Consider the following 27276-nt stretch of genomic DNA (forward strand, 5'->3'; position numbering starts at 1 on the left):
ATTACAGACGTCCAGTCATGTGTCGTCGCGACAGGTCAGCTAGCCGGCCGCCAATCCCACAAACAAGGTTCCATGACTTCATAGAAAAGTGGCGGGAAATAGGCTAGGGGGTCGCGACTGCTCCACACGTTTTCTTTCATATCTCCGTTATTTGTTCGAAGATTGCGATGATATTGATATCATTGTTATCGGGACTAAGGAGTCTTTCTAATAAACCCAACTTGTAGTTTGTCTTTATGGCTCCTTTAATGATAACGGGTTTGATCAGTGGTAGAACGTATTTTTCGATGGCATCGCTGTGAGTAAGCGCAGAATCGAAAAACATCTCGCGTTGTTTGCCACGTGCGCGCCTGAAATAAAGCGGCACGTGTGGCGTACCGCAAAGCAGTTTTTTATAGTGTTTTTGTCGATTTTCGTTATGTGGAGGTCATGTGTAACTAAGCCATGGCGACTGTCTGTTAAACTGTGTTGCCCTAAACCCACGTATTGAAGGTGAAAGCTCGCCGTGGCTTATTGTTTTCCCACAGGTGGAGTTCTGCTGGGCCTGCTTTTTGTTGGGTACAGTAGGAGCGGAGAAACTATTTTTATGAAGTCTTATCCTTGATCTGAATCTGTTTTTCGTTTCACGATCTGGTTAGCCTTGGAAACTTTGCTTTGGTGTGCTTTGGATGTAGGCATTTCTAAAAAACAAAACATGCAGCCCAGCCATTCGGCCACCAATTGCGGGGCATATAAGGTATGCGCCATACAGATAGAAGCCAGTATTTCTGATCCAGCGACATGGCTCTGCGTGCTGAAGGAAATACCCTTCGCGATATTGGGACGAGTTTCATGGTTTTGGCCAGTACCTACGTCGCTTTTGCAACAGCGTCGGCAACTTACGATAAGGCGTGCAGCGTCACACCTCTGACAGCATTTAACCTCGATAAGGTATCTATCTTTCCGAAACTTCCTGCAGAACTTGGAAAATTTTTTACTCTGTTACTTTGTTCGTGGCAGTCCAGATGGCGGATGGAATTTTTTTGGCTTCTTGAATGTAGAATTGGAGCTGATATTTAATCACGAGAAGCACAATATTGATGTGTGCTGACAGAAACTGTCTATGGCAAGCATATTAAAATAGGGAATCGATACAGAGAACACTCACATAGCGAATTCTCAGCTTTAGTGGACTACTTACGAAATTTGGCTGGTCAAGCTTTATTTCAGTGACTTATTCTTTTTACAAAGAAACCGAAACTAAAAGAGCTGGGAGCTTTAAGCTGCAGCGAAAAAATCTCTCGGCTCGCGCGGGGTTAAAACGGGAAGGTTAGCATAAAGAAGCAAACCAATAAAAAATGGACACAAAATACGGCCATCTTTTAATTGTTTAAAAAAAAAGTACGGAAAGTTTGGTCGTCCAGCACAAATGCGCGCTTGACTGATTTCATTTCACGTTCACATTTTCCGGTATATTTGCTTTTTAATGCCACGAGGAGACAGGTAAGTTTTACCTCCTTCATAGTACGTTCGAAGCCAATAATAATACATTTTTGTGTCTAGGATTCCTGCATGATGATGGAGGCGAAAAGCAGAAACGCCCGTGTGTGCGAGATTTCGGCGCACGTTAAGGATCCCCAAGTGGTCAAAATAATCCGGAGCCCTCCACTACGGCGCGCCTCATCGCCTGCGTTGTGGCGGCGCTTAAACCCTGCAATCGATCGATTCCTGCACGAGCCCAATTGTAAATTAGTACCTCAATTGTTACAACGAATATAAGTAACGAAGTAAGTTGTTGCACCAATACTGCTCCGGTATAACGAGGTTAGATTGACGAGATAAAAACGCTGGCTGCACACGAAACTGTGTATATAGAGTGTGTAAGAAACACCGTGGCAATCCATCACAACCGTATGAAAGCAAGACGTGATGTGGACTCAGTGGTTTTCACGTCCACGTTTTGAAGACCGGAAGGGAGGGGCTCGAACAGCGTGGTCTGTTGCGCCTTTGCGGGCGCTCTAGATACTTTGACTGTGATTTTCATGTTCATATAATCTTAAACAGCAAGTAGTGGCAATCGTCGCTGTACGTTTCTTTTCTCCAATTAACGGAACCTATCGGAATACTGCTATTATGAAAAGACAGTCTTCGGTAAATACAGAGTCCAAGAACTGTATGGGATGCAACAAGTGTCGAATTCTACCTGGAAACAACCAGTGCAAGGAGCAAAAGTGCACCACCCGCCATACTTTATAAGGCATTTTCTTAGAACGTAGTGTCAAGCAAGGTGTCAGTGTTGTTGATTGTGGGGAATTGCGAAACCGCCGTAAATTTTGCACACTCTCAAGCAGATTACTTTCAGCGTTTCTCTAACATGGAGGAACGAAGAAATTAAAGTAGACGTCACCATCGAAGAGTGACTTAACCATACCCCACACTCAAAACCTATCGCCCAGCTGTCTGTACGTGAAGAGCTGTATATGTGTACTTCCTCTAAGTCTGCCAGAAACATGGCCATTTCTGCAGCGCCTGCCAAATAGTGGGTAATTCACCATCCCAACAAATTCTTCAAAAGAAAGCTGTGAATCCTGCGTTCGAAAGAGGTGCCGTACGCAATACTGATACATGTATGTGTTAAGAAACACCTCGCTATATTGCGACTGGCGCCATTTTTCTGGCCAATTGCATTTTGTCCGTGTAGCGTCCCGTTCGAGAGTGACTTCGCGCGGTGTATTACCATTTCGTTGCCTTTGCGCCCGGCATGAGGCTCGTGACAGTCATTTTCAGAGGTCTGCTGCTGGTAACTGCGGATAAGATTAGCCGTCTACCTGCAAAATGCCGCTTTTCATGTTCGAGGCCGGTTTGGGAAGATAAATTGGTTTTTCATAGCCAGTTCAGAACTGGGTGCAAAAGGCCCGTTCCTTAGCCACGATCGTCGGCGTCGCTGCAAGTTATTCTTCGTTCGTATTCGCAACAATATGGTTCGTTGTGCTGCGCAACAATAGGGATAACCCTTGCGGTGGACGATGGTGGGCGGCAATTTTATAGTAGAAGTAGTATGTGTCGTTTGCTGAGGCGGACTTAGCCTTGGATTCAACTTCCGGCAATTGATCCGCATAATCGATACCACGTCGCATCAAGCACAGCGAAAGCTACCACTCATCACTTAGTCCCCCAGACCGGAGAAAACCCAGCAGGCGGCGAGACACGTCTCTTCTAGTCTCTTACTGGCCTATCCATTTTTAGGAAGCGATATCGACGTGAAACAGGCTGCGCATACGCCGCGAGGTCGTTGCATCAAGTAGTGGAGCAATTGTTCCTTTGGGTGCGGGAGAACCCGTGTTGACGTACGCGCATTAGATATACTTAGGCCGGGCGGGGAAAACATCAACTGTAAGACCCTTGCGTTGAGAAATTGATTTTTCATATGCAAGTTTCAGGTGTGCAAATCCTATCAATGGTGTACCGAGGGCAGGATAATTTTGAATTTAATTTTGCCTGGGAAGCAAACAATGGTTCCCTCGCACTCCTGAATAAAAAAGTGGTATTGGCACCGCCAACGCAAGCTGTTGTAGATCAGCAGGAGCTATCGTAATACTAACTGCTACTGGTATTCCCAGCTTTGCGCTACCTGCATATACTGTAACTTGTTTGGCCAAGTTACCGTAGCTTGTTGCTGCACAGTCTGAGAGCTATTGGTATTGGGCAGAGTGCGAAAAGGTTTTATTAGACTGGTTTTCAAGAATTAGGCCAGCTGAAGCAGAGGCGGTGTTTCTGGCTAGACTATTATTATTATATGGTTGGCGACAGAACGTGTGGTTGTCTATTACTGGTAGAAGTTAATTTTCGTAATACGCCGATATCGCCTTTCCGAATACCATTTTGAGCGTTCGGAAAACATTTCAAGTCTCCAATATGGTCATGATATCTTTTCAAAAGTGAGTAAGTTCATTCTTTTTGTTATTAAGTTCGTAAAAATGTAGCGTCACCCGCGCTTTCTTGGTTTTTCTTGCCTTCTTTTAAAATAACGCAGGGATAAAGGCAATGTTAGTGTGCTGGAAAACTTCCAAGGAATCAGGGTTGCTAGGTGTTCAGAAATAACAGTCGCCAGGAAATAACGGAAAGTTTGACGATAATGCTTTAAGTTTAACGGCGTAAGGTCAACTAGGGCAAAGATCGCTGAAGACAAAGGTATTTTATTACACATGTAAATTTAAATACTTGATTATCTCTCAAAACAGAAGTGAAGCAGATTAAGCCCCAACAAGATGGCTGGTGTAAGATGGCCAGCATGATTATGCATTACATTAAAGGATAGCGGCGGTACCAACTAGCGAAGTCTCGGCATCATTAGCACAGAGGGATGCCACGATCTCATAAAGAAAAGGCGCCGGAATATTTCCGGAAGTAGCCAAAAAAGTCGCCACATTAAAGTGAGTATTTGAAAAAGAGCCAGAACAGTTGCCATTTTTGGCCAGGCGATGCTAGTGAGTATTTTTCGATCACCCTCGCGGAAAAACTGCAGAAGTTCCAAGAAGCAGAAAATTGTATTACCAATTTTATTTGTTTGCGGTGGTCCGGGAGAGCAACAGTGGTTGACTACTGTTCGCAAAAAGCTAAAATATGCAGGTTTAGGTAAAGCATTCAAAGCATTCCCTGTCTGTTTACATCGCGGTGTCTACTATGTATCATTATAGTTCCCACCCCTCTTCATGAGATCTCAAGGTCGCATAAACTAGTGAAGCATTTCACTTTAAAGCGATAGCCTTGCTTGAAGAATTTGGCGCTACTCATACATCAGATGCACGGTATGAAAGTGAACAAGGCAAATTTCGATTCGTGATAGCTTGTAAGCAGCGCTGTAGACTGGTGTGTTTGAGTGACCGATTTTGTGGGACCTATTCTAGACTTTGCCATAAACCCTTCATCTGCCTAAAAGTTTGTTGTCTTGTGATCGTTCAGTTTGTCTCAACGGCTGAAATCCACTAACACGTCATCCTTTTTATGGAAATTGGGGAATCGGAAAGGACCGGAAAGATATAAAATCAATGCTAAAAGGAGCCAGAAAGTGGGCAAGTCGCCACACTGAATTTTTAGTCACCACTGGTCTCCAAAAGACTGTGAATTGCAGAATTTTTTACCGTTCAAGCATATGCGATATTTCTTGTTTTAAATCACATTATCAAACATAATATCGCTAAGTCTATAATTTTCACAGATTCACTTAGCGTCGTGCGTGCGTACTTGCGACAAGATGAATGGGCGTGAAACATGTAGCATAGTAAAACTAACGCTCTAAAATTTTCTGTGAGAGATCAGCACAAACGTTTAGTTCTGCTAGTTCGCTTTCCTTGGCCTTTATCAGCCATAGCGCGCTTTTTTTCATTGCAGTGATGCTATCACAAAAGCGTATATCGTCTGCGTACTCGGTCAGTTCGGCGCGCTTTGTTAGCAGCACTGCTTTCACCGTAAGCCACGAAATCCTTATTAGTCTGATCGGCCCATTGTTTAGGCCTAGCAGGAGGCGATGCACGCGCCGTCACTGTGGGAGAATAGCGTAATGTCGATTTTCTGAGAAAGGCGGTTGTTTTTCTCAGACAGCCAGACAGCTTTTTTTTTGCGAATGGCAAGTCATGAACCTCAGTGTTCTCGTTACTTGTGCATTCTTGAAAATTGTCTAGCCTTGTGAGAGTTTTAGAACAGTTTGCTCAGCTCCGATATATTTATTAGTTATCAACCTTCAACGAATCAGTCCAATGTCAAGCTGATAATTGGTTGAGCTGACCATTGGCCCCTTAAACATGTACGAGCTATATTGAACAGAGGTCTCTATCTCACACAGCGCCCGTGTTAAGAATCGGCGAGAATTTCTAAATGTTTCGTTTTTTGCTTGACTTGCTTAGTATGTAAACGTGTGCAATACCGGTAATTTAATTCTGGCCATTAGCGTTTTTTGAAAAACGGCATATAATGTACCTTATCTGTTTCTTATCTTCATCATGTTTGGTTGTGTAAACGTGTTCGAGCAAGGCTGCAAGTAGCATTGAGACGAGCATCAGGCATCACAACGTCTTTACCCTCATAAAAACCCTCACAAGAGGGTGTAGGTTTCGGATGCCGTCCAGATTATCACTAATAGCGCTTTCCATTGGGCGAACAGGAGCACTTCTAACTGCACCCAAAGTGCTCTCGCGAGTTCTGGCATCTTCCAGTGGTCGGGAAGGAGCAGGGGCGTTGTGTTGCATTGGTCGATGAGGAGCACTTTTTTGGCGCCGAGAGCAGCCGAGAGCAGTTCTCGGTGCTCCGTCGCCAGCGGCGGAGTAACAGGGAACGCCGAGGAAGTCACATGACCTCTTTTGCGTCACTTCTGGTTTTATCCCCGGGTGGCGGAGGAAAAATGGCGGAATCCAGCAGCCGTGGTAGTCGCTCAGTGCGTACGGTAGCAGCTAAGCGCGGCTGTCTGGACAAGGAATCGCTGCTACTTTTAGATGATGAAAGCACCACAGATTCAAGCGCAAGCTCATCATCGGACAGCAGCAGCAGCGACGATTTGACAACGACGATTTGACATTGCATGAGTTTATATTCGAGCACCTGTTCACCCCGCCGGAGCAGCGACCGAAGGTAGAGTCGTACCTGGAAAAGACGGTGGACGCTGTTATCGTTCGGAACTAATTTTTGGGAGACACGATGGTGACCCCTTTATCATGAACATGAACATCCGCTCGGCTTCTTCATTCGTCGCCATGCGGAAGGCAGACACAAAACCACCGGCACGTATCTGGCAAAACTGGCGAGGAATAACTGCGTGCGGACATCGCGAGCGCGCGAAATGCTCCGGGAAGCGAGCGCGAGAAACGTTTGGTCACATGACTCTTGACATCTCGCCCTCCCCCTCTTTTCACTCCTCCCGGAGCAGCGCGAATGTTTCATTCGCGGAACGAAAGCACACGTCCCCGTTACTCCCGTGTGCTGCTCTGGCTGCTCGCTCCACTTGCTCCTGTTCGCCCAATGGAATTCGCCATAATACACGGTGCAGTGCCAGAAAATGACAATGACACCGTGCTGTCATGGACAAATTAAATGAGAATACGAAATATTGTTACGTGGCGATGTAACAGATGAAGCGAGCCATGGTTGACAATGAAGCGATGAATTTAGAAGAAGAGATGGTCTATGTCATTAGGAGACCATGACAGAGCGTCCACACAGGCTGCTCGCTCCACACATTCTGTGGTCATCGTCGTCGGTGGAGGGCCATGGTGACACCGAGATTGCCCGCCACGTCCCGTGGCAACATGAACCAGAACACGTAAAACCCAATATGGATAGTAGGGATTAAATAACGGCCCGCAATTGGTACATTTGGGAAGACACATCTCCAAAATTTGTTACTGTAATAAAGCCGCGCGGCAATTACACTTGCATGCAAAGAAATCCCTCTTTTTATGTGTTTTTGTTCATGTTTTCGGGATCGCTTTTCGTTTGTCCGTGACTACGCCAACACTTTGTACCGACCTCCAGACATCGTACGAAGTAAGCGTTGCCGGTTAGGGCGTGCTGCTGCCACTCTCTCCTACGAAGTGCGGGGCTGTGCACGACAATGTAGGCCTGAGATGTCAGGTTGCGGTGTAGTTAACCTCTGGTTTCGTCGCCACAGGCTATAAGCGATGATTCGCAACGCCGGAGACTTGTGGGCTGGGACGGCTTGCAGAATATAGTATGGTACGAATATGATGCATGCGCAAAACAAAATCTTCGTGGTCTGTTGAGAAGGACAGCCACTTTCGATCCGCCATAAAGAGGATTATGAAGTAGCATTGCAGCTGGAAGCATATTGTGTGTGGAAGGCAAGTTTACCTAATCATTTTGAAACCTTTTGTACTGTGTACCCAGCTTTGTTACGTATGAAACCTGTTTCGTACCAATTTTGAAAAATGCTATAATGATTTTGTCTAGCATTTTACCAAGGCTTTCATGCTCCTATCGGTGTTCGGCATTTTTACCTTGTTTACTCCGAAGGCCTAGAAGTTTCTTATTTTGCTTCTCATGCTTTGCAGATTCTCAGCTGTGGCCTAAATTCTGATGCTTACGCAGTCTGGATTCCACCTAAGGGATGCCCTTATTGCAAACCTGACAGCATTGACAGAGGAATTGCAAACAATTTGGTTTGCTATGACGTGAACAGAGCTCAGTGCAGCCGCATACCGTAAGTATATTATGGCATCGTGTGGAAACCTGTGTTCGTGTAATCGCCTTCTTTCATCCTTCATGACAGACTTTTTAAAACTTATCTCATATCGAGCGTTACCTCATGCCACCTCGGGAGCAAAGGCGGGGTACTGAGGGCCCCCTTTTGCGAACCAAGCCCTCACAGCCCTTGTCTGAACAAGGGACGTCTGTGGAGGACACCCTGGTGCCTGTTATGCTTTACCATTAATATTTGCAGCTCTCATGGCGACCGTGTGCACGCTTTACATTCAGGGCCCTTCACACCCATACAATCACAGTTTTAATGTACTTCATTCACATCCATTTGTTTTGTTTTTAGCGAAAGCACTGACAGATCATACAGAACAGACATGGCGCTCTTTGTCCACAGATGGCTTTGCGCCATTAAAACACACTAGGCATGAAAAAACAAAACTGGAAACCCCGCACGGGGCACCTTTTCTATGTAAGGCGATGGTAGAGGTGACTACGCAGACCCAGCGCCCCGCACTCACTCTGTGACCAATCGTTGAAAGGAGTTTTAGAGTGAAGGGTAGAAGCCTCGAACGGTGGCCATCAGAGCCCTGGTCAAGCTCCGGCCACAGTGCCGCTGCTTCATTTGTAAGCGGTTCGAGCACGGTACGAACTCTGGGCGCGGTATAACAACCTGCGCGAAATGTGCCGCACAGGACCACCAAACCCACAACTGTGACTCCGAGAGCTTGAGCTAATTCCCGGAAACTGCATCCGACGTAGTCTCGTACCTGCTAGAAATGTAAGATGAAAAAGGAAAGAATCAATATCAAATAATAACAAATCATCTCCTTCCCAGAGGCGCGAAGAGGTCATCTCTTTCCCTCTAGAGTAGGCTGAGGCAACTCGCTAAGGAGAGCGCACACTTTGGCACCAGCCCGCCGCGCACTGTATTGCTCTCGGCAGCCCAACCCATCGCCACGTAGCATGCAGGGCCTCCGGCAGTTGCGGTGGTCTCTGAGAGCGATGGCGCTCCTTCCGTCTCCGCTCCGCCACCTGCCACTACACGTGAGGGCACCGAGGAGATGGGCACGAGGGGGAGGGACGCCCAGAAGCTCCCTCCCACCTTCGCCACACCGCTAGCTCCACTCATGGCGCCCTTGACTGATATGAATTATATGTAGGATATGCTATAACGACTTGACATTTTTAAGAAGGTAATAACTGAATTAGCACTAGAACCTAAACGCGATCATTTCTATCCGGCAATTAAACATACTTTAGTGTGCATTAGATTTAAGAAACTTGGAATTATTGGAGAATTATCCTAGCAGACAGAAAAGTGGATGCTACAAACCAATTTGCACTGTGGTTTGGCCGCACCTGGTGATTATGCTCGAACGAATTCTGAAGCGGCCCCTTCATGTCATCGTATTAAAACTGCGATAATTATCTAGGGCGCCTACTAAGGTAAGGCTTTCGACGATTGAGTAGTCGCTGAAGTAGACAAACTTTGTGTAATTTAATTTGCACTGGTTTATGAAGAATGCAAATTACGAGTTTGAACTGCTCACTGGAATTGTAGGCGTTTCTGCATTCACAGCCGGTGATATTACCGAACGTTGGCAAGTCCAGCGTGAACTAACTAGCAGTACGTGAAACTCGCAAAGTGGTCTTTCATGTCAAATATAATGACTTGTTTTCCGAGATATCCGCATTGAAAGGCAAGTTATAGAGCTCAATTTATAATGCTCAATTTACATTCGTCCTGATCATGCACTTTCCAACTCTGACTTCGAGGCGCTGGTCGACCAGATGCCCGAACCGTACATCCTAACAGGCGACCTTAATGCACACAAGTCTCTTTGGGGCTCCTCCAGAACGGATGCCCGAGGTCGCCTGATGGAGAAATTTCTTACATCTTCAGGAGCATGCCTTTTCAACAAAAAGCAGCCTACATACCATAACTTAGGACATAATACATACTCACAACTCGACTTGGCTATTGGTTCTGCAATTCTCTTTCCATGTCTTGAGTGGGGCGTGGGCACCATTTCCCCACTTCCCTAACATATATAGGTGAACGCCCATGCAGTCCATCTTCCCATAACAGGTTTAATGAATCAAAAGCAAACTGGAGTATATTCACAGAAACATCTAAACTACACCACACAACCATAGAACACCTACACGTGGAGGAAGCATCCCAACTCATCACGGCACACATCCGCGACGCTGCCGAAAAGTCCATTCCCCACGCCTCCAGCGCTCCGCGCAACCAAAGGAGGCCGTGGTGGAATGAGGACTGTAGGCGGGCGCGAGAGGCCCAGAACAAGGCGTGGGGTGTCCTTCGCCGGTACCACACATCAGATACAGTCGAACACGGATATATCGAACTCCAAGGGGATCGCGAAATAGTTCGATATATGAAAAAGTCGATATAAAAAATATGGGCTCTGAGACCTCACCTATGGCAGACGATCACTTACCGATCGTCGCATTCAAGAATGACAGCTAATTCCGCACTCACGACGAAACAGGACGCTTTATTTCGGTGAAAAAAAAAATCGCTGATCTTTCCCTGCTTTTCGTACTGGAAATGAAATTCAAGACGCTGGTCTCGATCTTCTCGAGGCTGCACAGCTAGAAAATTCCAGCAGTACGCTGCGCCTTCGCACACCATGCACAACACGCACGCAAAAGAAGAACAGCGCGCACGTACCACAAGAGCTTTGAAGGTAACAATTCCAAGGCTCTCTGAACGGACTCCAACAAAGCGCTCGCGATGGTCATCTCCGAGAGAAACAGTGATCTCGGAAAGGTGCGGGACAACTCGCCAAACAGCAGGAACAACAGCAAAATGAAGGACAGACCCGGAGAGACAGAAAAAAAAAAACTCTTTTTCGGTAAGCCGGGGAACGTACGCAGCCGAAAAAAAGGACGTGCGCAGTCGGGGCATCTCTACCTCGCACTGTGACATTTTCCGAGCGTTCGGGATTGTGTGCCTAGAGAGATTTAGCATACCGGGCTCCGTCCGCTAACGCTACGGCGGCCGGTAGTGGGACCCGACTGGGCAAGCGCAAATTCGTTCCGCGGTAGGGGGGATTAGTTCCGCGAGCCAGTCTTCGCCATGCCCGCGCATTCCTCCACATCCTCCTCAACATCAATCGGGGGTCCAGCGACCTCCGAAGAGCACCTTCCAGCTCGCGCGGCGTTCGATATACCCAATGTCGGGAAAAATACGGTTCGATATAAACGTATGAATTCCTATACTTTTACACAGACTTTTCAAGGGGATAATTTATGAGTTCGATATAGACAATAATTCGATATACCCGTGTTCGATATATCCGTGTTCGACTGTAATCTCATTTCGCTTAAACGGGCCAAGGCTTTTGGGAAGCGAGTGTGCCGTGAGGCGAAAAGGGAGAGTTGGCGCACCTTCCTCACTTCCATCAACTCGTACACTGACACGCAAAAAGTATGGACACGAATACATAAACTAAAAGGACAGCTGACACACAGCCTGCCTCTGGTTAGTACAAGAGCGGACACACTGGAAGACCAAGCTAACACACTCGCACAACACTTCCAACATGTGTCCAGTTCAGCGCACTACACCAACGCTTTCATAAAACACAAAACATCCTGTGAGAAGAAGTCCTTGCGAGACAGTAATAAGTCGACCTCATCTTATAACACCCCCTTCTCACTGCATGAGCTGAAGATTGCACTTAGTACTTGTAAACCTTCAGCTCCAGGCGCAGACAACATTACATACACTATGATTCAACACTTGCACACAGACACACTTGAAACCCTCCTTCACCTCTACAACAAAAAATTTCTTTCGGGGCACCTCCCAGGGTCATGGAGGGAGGCTATCGTAGTGGCCTTTCTGAAAGAAGGGAAGGACCCTTCCTCTCCCGCAACTTATCGTCCCATCGCCCTCACAAGCTGCCTGTGTAAGCTGTTCGAGAAGATGATCAATAGGAGACTCGTGTACTTCTTAGAGTACAATGGTCTTCTCGACAGCTGCCAGGCTGGCTTCAGGGCTGGGAGATCCACCAATGATCAACTGGTTGCATTGGAAACATATCTAAAAGATGCCTTCATTCATAAGCAGTATTATATAACAGTCTTCTTCGATATGGAGAAGGCCTATGACACGGCCTGGCGGTACGGCATCTTGTGTGACCTCAAGTCGTTTGGTGTTTCCGGCAACATGCTGAACACGCTCAGTAGCTACATGTCGGAAAGGACCTTTCCAGTGAGGGTTGGCAGTGCTCTTTCGAATGTATACGTGCAGGAAAATGGCGTCCCTCAAGGCGGTGTCTTGAGCTGCACACTTTTTATTGTTAAGATGAAGTAATTTCAGAAGGCATTGCCACCAACCATTTCCTGTTCTATATATGTAAATGACGTTCAAATATCTTTTAGGTTCTGTAACTTTTCAGTTTTTGAACGCCAAGTCCAGCTTGGGGTGAACCAACTTGCTGGCTGGGCGGACAAAAACCGTTTTAAACTGAACCCTGGAAAGAGTACTTGTGTTGTGTTCTCCCGCAAGCGCGGGATTAAGGCAGACCTTGAGATTACCCTTCATCGTGCTTCTATCCCTGTAAAAAGGAGCACAAGTTTTTAGGTGTCATATTTGATGAAAAACTCACGTTCATTCCACACATCAAACTACTTAAACATAAATGCCTGAAAACACTAAACATTCTCAAGGTCCTCTCCCACCAGTCCTATGGTGCAGACAAAGAACTCCTTCTTCGCGTTTTTACCGCCTCAGTCGGGTCTCGGCTAGACTACGGTAGTGTTGTGTATGGGTCGGCATCAAAAACAGCACTAAAAATGCTTGACCCAGTTCTCCATTTGGGCCTGCGCCTTGCGTGTGGTGCGTTCCGCACTAGCCCGGCCCAGAGTCTGTATACTGAAAGTAACAAATAGTGCCTGGAACATCAACGAACGTACATAGATTTATTATATGCTTTTAAGGTCTCATCATTCAATAGCCATCCTTTTAAACCTGTCCTCAACGATACATGTACAACCCAGCTATTCTCAAATCGTCCATCTGTTCCTTTGCCCTACTCTCCGAGGGTGAGAGAGGAAGCTTCAGGTATTTCCGTTGGGATTTTAGATGTCTGTACATCATCATCATTTTCTGACGTTATACCACCATGGCAACTGCAGCCTGTTTGTTGTGATGTTTCTTTTATGAAAATAGGTAAAAACAGGGTTCCGAAAGCTGCAATTCTGCAGCATTTCTTGTCGCTTCAGGATAAATATAAATGTGCCGTATTTTATAGCGATGCCTCGAAAACTTCAACTGCAGTGTCGTGCGCCGCTCATGGATCCAACTTTATTGCTTGCAGAACCATGAGTGTACACACCACTATTTTCTCTGCACAAGCATATGGCATTTTACTCATCGTTCAGCACATTCTTAAAAAAACAAATTCCTAAGTCCGTCATCTTCACAGACTCTTTGAGCGTTGTGCGTGCATTGTCTTCACACAGACCCAGGAAAAACCACATTGTCAATCTTGTCTTTAATTTCATAATGTCTATATATGCAAATAATTTTCAACTAATCCTGTGCTGGGTTCCAGGCAATGCTGGAATCGCGGGGAATGGGACCGCAGATGAAATGGCCGCCACTGCTGCACTTGCAAACACAGTGGACATAACAACAATACCCTACACTAACCTCAAGCCACACATCCGACAACACCTTCGCAAAACATGGCAACCCGACTGGAATACACAGACAGACAAGTTACACATAATAAAGCCACACTTAGGACAATACACTAGTGACTCACACAAAAGATTCATCGAAGTTGCCCTAGCTAGATTACGGATAGGCCACACACACGCGACACACTCCCATCTGCTCACTGGATCTCCAAGACCCCTGTGTAGCAGGTGTGGGGAGGGCCTATCCGTACTTCACATCCTCATTACATGCTAAGCACTCCAGACAGGACGCAAGCACTTCCCTCAACTCTACAGACAACACATTCCACTACACCCAGCACTCTTTCTAGCGGATGATCCCGTGATTCCTGTGCAACGCACTTTAAAGTTTCTCAGTGACATCAAGTTTTTACATCTCATTTCCTATCACGCGTAGTTTTTTGAAGCCTTATTTCATGCCACGCACCATCACAACCTGGCCTTTTACACCAGCCATCCTCACTGTCTTTTATTGATTTGACTTTTGTTCTTGCTTACTGATTTGAGTGTCTACGTTCTCACCTCTCATATTTAACCACTGTTTTGGCGCTCTTTACCCCAGTTGGCCTTGCGCCATTAACATCCAACCATCATCATTAAAGTTGCCTTGGCAGCAATGCGTGTTATGGCTGACGGACGACTACTACGGGAAGGATTCCATGTGGGGTACCACTAAAGCTTCGCTGTAAGGTGAAGTTTGTTTCATTAAGGCGAGACCTCGCTCATTTTTTTAATGAGGTGCTGCAGTGACTAGAGCCATACTTCCCGATGTGATAAGTTCTATTTTTTTGACAAGCATGTCATTATGCCCCAGCACACCGCCGATGGTCAAGCGCATGCAGCGTGTAAATTCATCGGCCTTTTCGAGTAGTTATCGCAAAGCGAGGGACGCAGTAGGTAATGTATTGTTCTCCCTTTGATGGTGGTAATTTTAACAGCGAAGCTGTTTATAAAATCATAATTTAAAATCGTAATATAAAATCGTAATATAAAATCGTAAATACCAAGAAATTTCCAAGCGCCCGCACATGAGCGCGGGCCTCATGGCGAGGGCCCGGCAATTAACAAAGCCAACAAATGTCGAGCGCTCGTGTGTATGCGTGCCTCGCAACGACCGCTCAGCGTTCTCTGCGCACGTTTGTCAAGCCAAGGACACCCACCCATATCTCTCACCATCGGCACCCACTAACCTGCTGAGGCGGAAGAGGGGGCAATAGCGCTAGCCCTTTCTCAGAGCCCTACCCCAAAAGTCATGTTGTCCGATTGTCAATCTGCTACATGAAACTTTGCCCGAAGGCATATACTAGCCAAAGCTCTCAAGATTCTGCGCAATCATCCCGACACGTCCGTGAAGGTGGTGTGAGCACCTGCCCACACCGGCTTAGGGTGTATTGAGGTGGCCCACACAGCAGCTCGAAATCTAACTGTCCGAGCAGGCCCTTTTGTTACCCCTAACCACGGAGCGCAATCTATTAGGAATAGTGTTTTTACGTACGTGGCTATCATTACGCACTACCGGCTCCTTCGCCAGAAATACCCCACAGCCCAACCCTCACTTTCTACAACGGAAGAACGATTGTGGCGGCTCCTTCAAACTAATATGCTTCCGTGTCGCACATACATTTGTCGTATATACCCTGACCAGTATACATCACCCCTATGCCCCCTTTGTGGAGATGTCAACGCCATCTGCATCAATATGTGGGCGTGCCCCCCCCCCCCCCCCCCCCCAAACACTTTACTCTAATACCACTGTTGATGAATTGGAGGCGGTGTTGGGCTGCTCTGATCCTCGGGTCCAAAAAGCCCTGGGGAACGCGCTGACGAAGTCACCACTGGGTTACGCCCAGTGGCCACCGAGCCGTAAATTGCATACTGCATCCTCGTGCTACTCCCATTTAAGGAGAATGGCCAAGATTGCGGAGACCGCCCGACAGCTAAAAAAACCAAGGAAATGCCGAGCGCTTGTGTGTGCGTGCCTCACAGCGGCTGCCCAGCGTCCACAGCGCAGGTTTGTCAAGCCAAGTATACCCACCTAGGGAGATTGGTCAAGATCGGCAAAAAGACAACAACTCAAGCGTTCGCCGTAATCGTGGCAACAGTTGGTCGGAATGAGGAAGACACGTCAAAGCGTACGTCTCTTCAACGTGATGTTCAGTGACTACCACTTCCAAAAAATGAAACAAGCTATAGCAACAATGATCCAGTAAATCTCGTTGTGGCAGCATAGAAGCAGCAAATCGGCTTCAATCCTGGTCAGCAACCTTCGTGATGGTCGTGAAGGTTGCGTACAGCTTCGCTACCTTCAAGCCTTACGCGTTAGCGTGAGCTTCCTTCATCTTTTTAAAGTGATGGAACGCTCCATCGCTGCAACCCAGTGATATAGCTTTCTGTCGTCTGACTGAACAGAAATATGCATATAAGGGAACCGCTGAGTGCCGGTGGAATACCTGTTTTACTTCACAAAGCTTGCGGCAGATGATGTTCCCGAACGCGAAATCTGCCACCTCATTACGAGGTCGAGAACTGCGGTGAACCGTATGATTGAGGCTTTTGGTGATGAAGGTGGACGGGTGGAAGATGCAGACGTCGTTGTCTTTGTGGCCGATCAGCGGCTTGTAGTGTCACTTAAGTGATGTCCCCCTCACTCTCTGTTGTGACGTCCTTTTGGTAGACGAGACTTTTGTAATGAACGGAAGTGTTTAGCATTATGAAGCAGGTGGTTGGAGCCCGCAGGTGGGTGCTAAGCCCGACCTCTGATTTTCTACTCCAGTTGTACTCGGCCGTTAGCGTGCCCGGGACGCCTTCTGGGACTGCAAAAGTGATGGGGGGCCATAGGCCGAAACAAAGCGATACGTGTCGTATTGTCAGACAACCCTTGCAGCCGAAGTCGCTCGTACACATATTTGCATGCCCGCCTTTTGTTTGTGTGGCTTTTTTTGCGCAAAGGAAACGTTGTGAAATAAAGCCACCTTTAAAGTTTGTGCTGTGCGGCGCAGCTGTTTCAGCGTGTCATGCGGCAAAGCACATTTTTGAGTTCGCGGCTAGGTTTGAAAAAAAAAAAGAAATTTGGGAGTGCCGCGGAGGGACCACGGACACCCCGAAGTCCCCTCGCGGACTCCTTTTGGCCTGCGCACCCACAACTGAGAACCGTTGTCCTATGCAATGCTTTGTAAACAATACGTGTGAATCAATTGGGATTTATGGGGGTATACCGTCATTTGCCGGATGTCGTCGACAATAAGCTACTCATCTTTTATCTTCAATAATCGACTGACCGATCCCGTTTTGGATCACATCCTTCAATTTCAATTCCTGTCACTAAAAGTGCACAGGAAGTGCCACTATTGTTTTCAAGTGCAAATAAATTTATTTCATGAATGTAGTTTGCACGCATTTCGGTATTCGCTGGACATCCAAAACCCACTTCAATGGTATCGCATATCGCAATGGAGTTTTTGAACACCAAGTGTGTGGGTGGCTGCGGAAAGAATTACGAAGCTGGATTTTCCCGAGCAGTTGCGAACTGGCATAGGTGCTTCATACGAGAAACGAAGTTTAATAAATAAATGCAATACATACCTAAACAGTAAAGTATCTATTAAAGCGCTAACGAATGAGGTTGGGAAGAATATTTTTTCTAATTCGCTTGCGTTCACTTAGCGCTATAAATTTGCAACTATGGTCAAACCCAAAGATGGTGTTTTGTCTTTTCTTCAGCTGCGCAGTGAATATTTTCTGTTTGAATCTTTGATGCGGATGAGCGGGAAAAAAACCTATAATCACAAGATAATCACTAGTGCGCCAACTCTGCCAGCGGAGTAGCGTTGCCGCGATTGAGGAAGCATGCCGTTTCCATAGATGTGGTGACTAGCTGCCTGCAAAATGCCAGCGAGGTTCACATGGCGCAATTTATCAGTGAGGCAATCGCGAAAAATCGAGTGATAGCGGCATGTATGCTGTAAAGTTAGGCCGCGCGTGTGCTTTGCGCGGTCCCGACAGCAGGTGTCGCTCAACCAGGCGGCGCAGCGGTTGAGCGCCCCATAATCCGTAATAATCCATAATCCGTACTCCCGTAGTCCGTAAACTTGAACTTATGACGGTACATACAGGCAATGAAGGAAGACTACAATTTTTCATATGCATAATCATCATAGCCCTAAACACCGGCAATCATCATGGATTTTAAATTCCTTCACTTCTGTTCTTACTAAGATAATTTAGTATTGAATTGTACATTTGAGTCACCATCAAAGAACCTTGTTTTTGGCGCTCTTTGCCCTAGTTGGCCTTCCACCATTAAACCCAAACCATCATCACACAGGGTGTTGTCCTTCCGTTACATTATTTATTTCCAAACAATTTCGGAAGTAGAACATGCTTCATCAGGGCCTGTGTTAGGATAAATTCAAAACTTCTACACACCCGTTGCGTACGAGGGGCTGCTTTACTTCTCACCCTCGTCAAGGAAGGAGTCCCTCGTATGCAACAGGTGTATAAAAGTTTTGTGTTCATTCGTGCATTATCCTTGATGAAGGAAGTTCCACCACTCCCAGAATAGTTGGGAATTAAATAAGGTAACCGAAGGACAACACGCTATCGTCTCCCTTACTATATATATATATATATATATATATATATATATATATATATATATATATATATATATATATATACAGTGTAGCCCATTTATAACGAACCCACTTACAGCGATATAGCGGTTATAACGAAGTGACCTTGATTTCCCGTCCCAATTATAGCGGTCTTATAATAGTCCAGATATAGCGAAAAAGCGGTTATAGCGAAGAAATTTCAGATTCCCGCTTACTGCGTTATAACCGGGCTACACTGTATATATATTGTAGTGCGAAAGACGAGCAAGTGGCGCGCAGCCACCATGCGAGCACTAACGAACAACTGATTTGCTACGCGGCCACAACAGTCAGCATTGTCCTTGTGATTGGCGTATGCCCGCTCAAGGGGATTGACGACCTGGTTTGTACAGACGACGACGAGGCAACAAGGTCAGCCACCGCAGCGGCATCGTCATCGGCATGAAGCTCGTGGAGTGCTCGAGACATTCTACCGGCTGGGCCACCGATCCGTTTGCCACTTCTGAGTGCCCCTCCTTCCTTCCGCTGTCAAGGCAATAAACCCGCCTTACATTTTGGTGGAGGTGCGGGGTACGACTCCAGAGCTCCAGGCTTGCGGGGTGAAGCTGAGGAGCAGGACGAGGACGGAATCCGCACACTCCACCAAAATGTAAGGCGACCAGGCGAGGCGACGAGATGGCTGCACAAATGAACGGTTCCCTGTACATAATGTAAATATATTGGCTTTTCCCAGACGACGGCCTCCTCCATTGCCTCCCTGGACGTTCCTCCACATGGTGCTGAGACTGCCGCGCTACCGGCTGCAACAGCGCGCGAAGTTGCAACCTTCATTTTGCACCATTTCATCCTGCGTCATGGCGCACCACGGGAACTTCTCAGTGACCGGGGCCGTGTCTTTTTGTCAGAAGTGGTCGAGGCTCTTCTCAAAGAATGCAACGTCACCCACCGCAGCACTACAGCCTACCATCCCCAGACTAATGGGTTGACGGAGAGATTTAACCGCACCCTTGGTGATATGCTCGCCAAGTGTGTGTCTGCTGACCACTCCGATTGGGATGCGATTCTCCCCTTCGTGACTTACGCGTACAACACCGCGACGCAGACTACTACAGGGTTCTCGCCTTACTTTCTCCTCTATGGCCGTGAAGCATCCTGCCCTCTTGACACCATTCTACCCTACCGACCCGACGCTTCCGAATACACGCCTGTTTCACAACTCTGCAGCCACGCTGAGGAGTGTCGTCAGCTTGCTCGCAGTTTTACCTCCGAAGACCAATTCCACCAAAAACATCGGCGTGACGGTGACAACCCACAAGTGACTTTCTCTCCCGGCTCTCTCGTATGGCTTTGGGTACCCTCCACTACACCTGGACTTTCTAGCAAGCTCCTTTCCAAGTTCCATGGACCGTACCGCGTACTCGAACGAACCTCCTCCGTTAATTACGTTGTGGAGCCGCTCACCCCGTCGCCTGACCTGCGCTGCCGCGGACGCGAAACGGTACACGTGCATCGCCTCAAGCCGTACTACGACCCTTCCGTCGTGACGTGCCCTTAGGTCGCCAGGGTGGCTCCCTTCGTCGTGGGGGTAATTGTAGTGCGAAAGACGAGCAAGTGGCGCGCAGCCACCATGCGAGCACTAACGAACAACTGATTTGCTACGCGGCCACAACAGTCAGCATTGTCCTTGTGATTGGCGTATGCCCGCTCAAGGGGATTGACGACCTGGTTTGTACAGACGACGACGAGGCAACAAGGTCAGCCACCGCAGCGGCATCGTCATCGGCATGAAGCTCGTGGAGTGCTCGAGACATTCTACCGGCTGGGCCACCGATCCGCTTGCCACTTCTGAGTGCCCCTCCTTCCTTCCGCTGTCAAGGCAATAAACCCGCCTTACAATATATATATATATATATATATATATATATATATATAGCGAATCAGAATAGGAAATGAGGGGCTCGTTGAAAATAACACAGAAATAAGGGTTGGCAGTCGAGAAAACCTCGGAAAGCAAAGGGGAGGATGTGGTAGATCATTGAAACAGATTAAGAATTTGGAAAGAAAGAAAGAAAGTGAAGAAAAAATGCCCGCCAGGTGGGATCCGAACCCACGACCTCCAGAATACCGGTCTGGTGCGATAGACACTACGCTACCGGCGGGGCGATTTTCCCATTCACTTTCTGGGGTATTTATGTTAGGTATGTTTGTTTCCTATGCTTGGGGGTGGTAGCCAGCGCCATTCGGACTAATCGGGGTGAAGGGGACCTTCTTTTTAACTCCCGGGTCGTGACTCGAGTGTCTACGACATGTCCAGAGTGGTCGACCAGCTTTGAACCCTCTTAAGCTCCCTTTGGCAACAAGACTGCCAGAACAGAGGCCCTCGCTATGCATGTAGCGAATCAGAATAGGAAATGAGGGGCTCGTTGAAAATAACACAGAAATAAGGGTTGGCAGTCGAGAAAACCTCGGAAAGCAAAGGGGAGGATGTGGTAGATCATTGAAACAGATTAAGAATTTGGAAAGAAAGAAAGAAAGTGAAGAAAAAATGCCCGCCAGGTGGGATCCGAACCCACGACCTCCAGAATACCGGTCTGGTGCGATAGCCACTACGCTACCGGCGGGGCGATTTTCCCATTCACTTTCTGGGGTATTTATGTCAACGTAATTGTTTTGACATTGACATAAATACCCCAGAAAGCGGGGGGGGGGGAATGGCCCCGCGGGTAGCGTAGTGGTTATCGCACCAGACCTGTATTCTGGAGGTCGTGGGTTCGGATCCCACCTGGCGGGCATTTTTTCTTCGCTTTCTTTCTTTCTTTCCAAATTCTTTATCTGTTTCAATGACCTACCACAACCTCCCCTTTGCTTTCCGAGGTTTTCTTGGCTGCCAACCCTTATTTCTGTGTAATTTCTACGAGCCCCTCATTTCCTATTCTGATTCGCTACATGCATAGCGAGGGCCTCTGTTCTGGCAGTTTTGGTGCAATAGGGAGCTTAAGAGGGTTTAACGCTGGTTGACCACTCTCGACATGTCGTAGACACTCGAGTCACGGCCCGGGGGTTAAAAAGAAGGTCCCCTTCACCCCGAGAAGTCAGAGTGGCGCTGGCTACCACCCCCAAGCACAGGAAAAAATTACATTGACATAAATACCCCAGAAAGCGGGGGAGGGGGGGAATCGCCCAGCTGGTAGCGTAGTGGTTATCGCACCAGACGGGTATTCTGGAGGTCGTGGGTAGGAATCCCACCTGGCGGGCATTTTTTCTTCGCTTTCTTTCTTTCCAAATTCTTTGTCTGTTTCAATGACCTACCACAACCTCCCCTTTGCCTTCCGAGGTTTTCTTGGCTGCCAACCCTTATTTCTGTGTTATATATATATATATATATATATATATATATATATATATATATATATATATATATATATATATATATATATATATATATATATATATATATATATATATATATATATATATGTAATGTGCGTGTGTGTGTGTGCGTCTACGTGTATTTGAATGCAGATTTGTATGCAGTGAAATAGCCAATTTTGGTATTTTGTCTAGTAGTTATAGATCAATTTGCTTCTCTTTCAGCTATATATACTACCCTGCGCAAGGGCAAGCGTACTTGGAAAGAGACCTTGGAAACGGGAGTAAGTCTGTGTACATGCACTACGTTTGAATGTTGGCGTCAAGCATTATGGCTGTGCATCTTCTTTGGTAGATAGGAAGAGACGGAGCATAAAAAAGCAAAGGGCCCATCTCCCCGCGAGGGGGACTCGAGTAAATGCGTCGCATAGGGGGTGGGTGTATTGCGTTAACGTTTAGTGTTTGGGGAGTTGGTGGTAGTGAATGCGTTGTATCAGCAGCTTCTTGACGTAGTTTGAATGAGTCAAGGATATAAGGCGCGTTTGTAGCCTCCCATTCTGTGTCGGCTTTGTTGCGCAGTGGGTAGAGCACCATGTACCTCGCGTTCCGCCCACAGGTAGTGAATGCGTTGTATCAGCAGCTTCTTGACGTAGTTTGAATGAGTGAAGAATATATGGCGCGTTCGTAGCCTTTCATTCCGAGTCGGCTTTGTGGCGCAGTGGGTAGAGCACCATGTACCTTGCGTTCCGCCCTCAGGGTCGTCGGATCGAAACCAGGCGCCGGTAAGTATTATTTTTTTATATAGTGTAGGGGGAGGGGTGCGGACCTGTTGTTGAGAGCGAGGAGGGTAGCGTGATGCGGGAGAGGAGGAGTGGGGGAGAGGGCGCACCTGGAACGGCTGTTGCGGACGCCGAGGCACGCCGACAACGCCGGGTGACATCGTGAGTTAAAGAAATGCTCTGCATTTAAAAATGAGGCTCAGAAAAAACTAGTTAAATCCCCCACACAGGAGCACCGACAAGTGGACAAGTTGGTATGGAGACATACTAAATAAAAGCGCAGAAAAACGCTGGACAAAGAGAAGAACTACACAGGACGAGCGCTTACTAACAACTGAGTTTAATGAAACCAAAAACGAAAAATCTCGACACAGCGCACCCTTGTGGCGCATCATACACACAAGACTGACGTAATTCAACAGCAATAGGGAAGAAATCAGCAAACCCATGCGCCGCAACAAATTGCCCGATGATCCGCACGAATGTTAACAGATCGATAACATGAGCACGCGAGGTGGCAGAGGCTTACTTTATCTTTTTGTGAAATAAGAATGGAACTTGTGTAAGCGCCCTATCTGTCGCCCTCCTTAATGAGGAAATCGCCTATCTTGAAGATAGCGTCCAGTGAAAAGGCAGTAAATTTCTCGGATTCGCAATGTTCGGTGCTGATGTTATCGATCTGTTAACATTTGCATGGATCATCGTGCAATTTGTTGCAACGCATGGCTTTTCTGATTTCTTCCCGATTTCTGTTGAATTACGTCAGTTTTGTGTGTATGATGCGCTACAAGGGTGCGCTGTGTCGAGATTTGTCGGTTTTGATTTCATTAAACTCAGTTGTTAGCAAGCGCTCGTCCTGTGTAGTTCTTCTCTTTGTCCCGCGTTTTTCTGCGCTTTTATTTAGCATGTCACCCACTCAGGTAACAACGTGAAAATTTGGTGGCGGTGGGTGGCGAAACCGCATAAATTCAAAACTCACACAACGTTTTGTGTATGCTGAAAACCAAAAACGGTGTCAAACGTGATTACGGTTGGGTCACTGCCGATTAGTTTGTCATAGGACTCACAGATGTAATCGCGTGAATGAAATCGAGGCGTGGTGGAGTCTAGGTGAATTGTCTTCTTAGCTAACTTTTTGGCATTAAAACAGTCTCAAAGGAATATTGGCGCCAAGAAAGGGGACTTCCGCCTATATGCCGCAACCGTTGCCATATTGTTCAGCAAGCGAGCAACACACACGTATTTCTTGTGTTCGAGTCGCGCAAATCTGAAGCTTCATTTTCCACCAAATCTGCTTTGCTAATAATTGGAAGATTGATGTGTAGCAGCGGTGGGAAAGATAACTAAGGAAAGAAAGCCTGGTGAGGAGAATTCGTGTCGCATGTTTACTAACATTAGTTCGTTAACAATTTCGCTTGGAACTATCTATAACACTAATTAGACTACTTTTACTCCTTTTGAACGCTGTCTCAGCGCTTGTTTGGGTTATAAGACCTGGTTTGTAAAAACAACTGATGACAGCATGCTACTTAGTCATGGTTCGAGGGCTTTGAAATAGTAAAATACAAATAAGTAAAGCACACGATTTTATGCTTTAAATCATCAATATCCTCGGCAGTGTCGCGTGGTACTCGCGGGCCTGAGCAGCACAAAACGCCAAGAAAAGCAAGTTTACGGGGAAGCCGAATGAATCATACACAATTCATAATCATTGTTAAGCATTTCATGTGGGAAATCTTCACGATAATACAGATGTTTTGGTATGCGGTGGGGCTGTACATCAGCTGCTTGAGGTAATACCGGTCACGGTGGTGTAATGTCGCATGAAGTAACTAAGGTCACACTGTTGTCTGCCTTCGGAACACTGTGGCGATACCTCCTTTTCCAGCGTGACGATCGTAAGTCAGGTATTTGCAAGAAGTTCTAGGAACGTCCCAGCGAAGTTGCGATTAGGCGAATAAAATTTAGTATTTACAGTTAGGACAAAGTAAGGTAAATCCGCTAAGAAAATCGTAACAGGTTGAGCACGCGCATGAACGAATAGGACGAGAAAGTCTGCACAAGCGAAATATTCGTACTTCTTGTGCGGCAAACAAATTGCTATGCCGCAGTGATACTGTAGGGACTGGCATCCTCATTGCCATTGTGTAATGCACCGAACACAGACAGTTGCTAGAACTACATTGTCACGACATTCTAGTGCACCCAGTAGTTTCAAGCACTAACCAATATTTTGTACCAAAACGCATTATGAATGTTTTGGTGATGTTAGGTCTTTTATTATCACTTCATGGGACTACTAATTCGAGATTTCTCTTCATCCGCGAGGACTCTGCGGAGGGGGGGGGGGGGCGGGGGGGGGGTAATATAATCCCCAGATCATCTGCATGTGGGTTCTTGTGTTAGCAAGTAATTCGCTCTGAAGGGCTTTCCTCACTCACCAATCAAGTTTTTCAATTTTATGCAGGCGCACTTGAATTTTACTGCATTTATTTAATCAAAAACGCTGCATTCATTTTTTCTTCAGAGTTCCACCCAACCGCGCACATTGCTCTAAAGTAGACAAACGAACTTTGAAAACACTATGATGACTTTTTTTGGCCAAGGTGACCTGGGGCTAGTAACAAGCACAACTGTGCTTGAAAAGGTCCCTGCCGCAAAAGATGACCTTGTGATGACGCGTCTGTTACGTTGAGAACATCTTTATGAGATACCGCGAGCCGAATAATATGAACAAGCTGAATGAACAGGTGCAGATGGAAGTAAGTCCACGTTCCATATTTAGATGCACCACTCAATAGCGAAATATGATCTGAAAAAAGGCACAGAACACGCGGCAACTAAAAAGCAATACCTTGTCTATGTTGGCCGAGCTAGGCATTCAACACTGGTTCTGGGTGAATAGCGCATTGTGTTACTTTATAAGCATTTAACGTATATTTTTAAATAATAAAACTCAGGACTACCAGACTATCTTTTAAGCAGTAAACGTCTGTGAACCAAAATTATGCGCACTTTCAGGCCTTTTATGAACGCTAACTGCTTCCGTTGGTGCTAAAGGTAGACTTTCTATACCGTAGGCAGACGGTAACGTTGTTTTCTTTTTTTTTTTCAAGCCAAAACCAGGTCAATCATTCTTGACACCGACAACTGCAAATACTTCGTTCAAATTGAGTGCTACCCAGACGGATCAGGTGAGAACAAATAAACATGTTGCCCTTATTCTCACTGCGCTCAGAGACAACAGTTTTTCAACAATACCAAACGCCCAGCTTTTCTGCCCCACGGTGAAACTGAGCAAACAAAGAGCCAGTGCTATATCAGCATGTGAAGGTTAGTGTAAGTGGTAGGTTATTTACAAACTGACCACGTACCGCTTACTACGTTTTGAACTATGTAACCTGCTTGCTTCGTTTTAAGTTATGTGTGACGTTGAACATGGACGAGCGTCGATGAAAATGCCTGTTCGCTATGCTCTGTATAGGATGGGGCTGGCAAGAGACATTTTCGCAGCTCATTGCTCGTTCGAAGACTGTTTCACCTGCATTTACTACGAAGGGGGGCACGCCGATGTCATGAAGTCGTTGTTTCAGTGACCCTTTTGGAATCACCGAATTTGAGGGGGGAATAAAAGCTCAAATATAATTCTTGTTTTTCTTTCAGTGTGGCGTTACGTGACATACAAAAACTCGTGGACCCAGTCAGAGATCGAAGCATTCAAGAAAAAGATTCAGAAGGAAAATTCTCTGAAGTTTCTGTCATGTCTGACGTTTAAGTGCGCCAAAGGTGCACCGTAACCGACCGTAATGCGGTGGAATTCAGTACGTGTCAATGACAAATCTGCTGTTTTGTTCGCCGGCAATCTCAAACAAAGAAACTTGGAACAAAGAAAACTGGTTTGTAAAATACGTCTCGCCTAACGACCGTTGTTGCTTTTCTGACACCGCTTACGAGGAGTTCTTCAATGGTATAAGCAGGTTTTGTATCATGCCTGAAAGTTGTACTGATGATAGTGATTAAGTACTTTTACGAATAAACGGATGGCAAATGTCCATAGTGTGCGTGTATTCTTAGCCTTATCGCGCTCAAATATGGTGCTCCTGCCTGCTTACCGACGTATTGCTCGCGTTCTTCTTTTTATCACTTTGTATATCAGCAAGCTGGTTAAATACATTTTGACATGCGCTTGAATCTAGAAAGACGATGGGTTTAGATTGGTTCATTTTGCTCTTTGCAGAATGTATGGGGCACAAAGTATAAGTGGCGAAGATGTCGCAGTTTACGTGATGGATTATTAGAAGAAGGGGAGGAGGCAAAATGTTTATTGAGCAAAACAAGAAAATACAGAGGGTGGCCTTTTCAGTTCAGGAGGAGGCCTCGTGTCGCCGCTCCTCGTGTGGCTGACTGGATGAAGAAAAGACATTAAGAGGCTTACAGTGATACGTATGCCACTCCGCTTTTTCTCGTCCTTGCATGCGAGCGAGACTCCTAAGAAGTCGGGGATCGTTTGGGCCTTCGAGCAGAGGGACTGCCTTTGGCTTGTACTATCTGTTATCCTCTGGGCGTCTTGCTTTGAAAACATGGTTCGTGCAGATATTTCTTCACACCAG

The 27276-nt window shown here is 46.5% G+C and overlaps 1 protein-coding gene and 1 long non-coding RNA gene across 2 annotated transcripts in view; both read left to right on the forward strand.

Moving 5' to 3' along the window:
- Positions 1-27276, forward strand: part of LOC144172546 (uncharacterized) — a 125718-nt gene that overhangs the window by 74301 nt on the left and 24141 nt on the right. The gene's annotated exons all lie outside the window — the stretch shown is intronic.
- LOC144172547 (uncharacterized) lies at positions 738-26723 on the forward strand. Its single transcript, XR_013323041.1, has 5 exons — positions 738-930; positions 8040-8188; positions 22113-22171; positions 25783-25860; positions 26330-26723. It is a non-coding gene; the product is annotated as an uncharacterized LOC144172547 (long non-coding RNA).

This window comes from Haemaphysalis longicornis, unplaced genomic scaffold, assembly GCF_048455015.1.
Source record: "Haemaphysalis longicornis isolate Haplotype H1 unplaced genomic scaffold, Haemaphysalis longicornis Haplotype H1 scaffold_23, whole genome shotgun sequence".
In the NCBI taxonomy this organism is placed as follows: Eukaryota; Metazoa; Arthropoda; class Arachnida; order Ixodida; family Ixodidae; genus Haemaphysalis; species Haemaphysalis longicornis.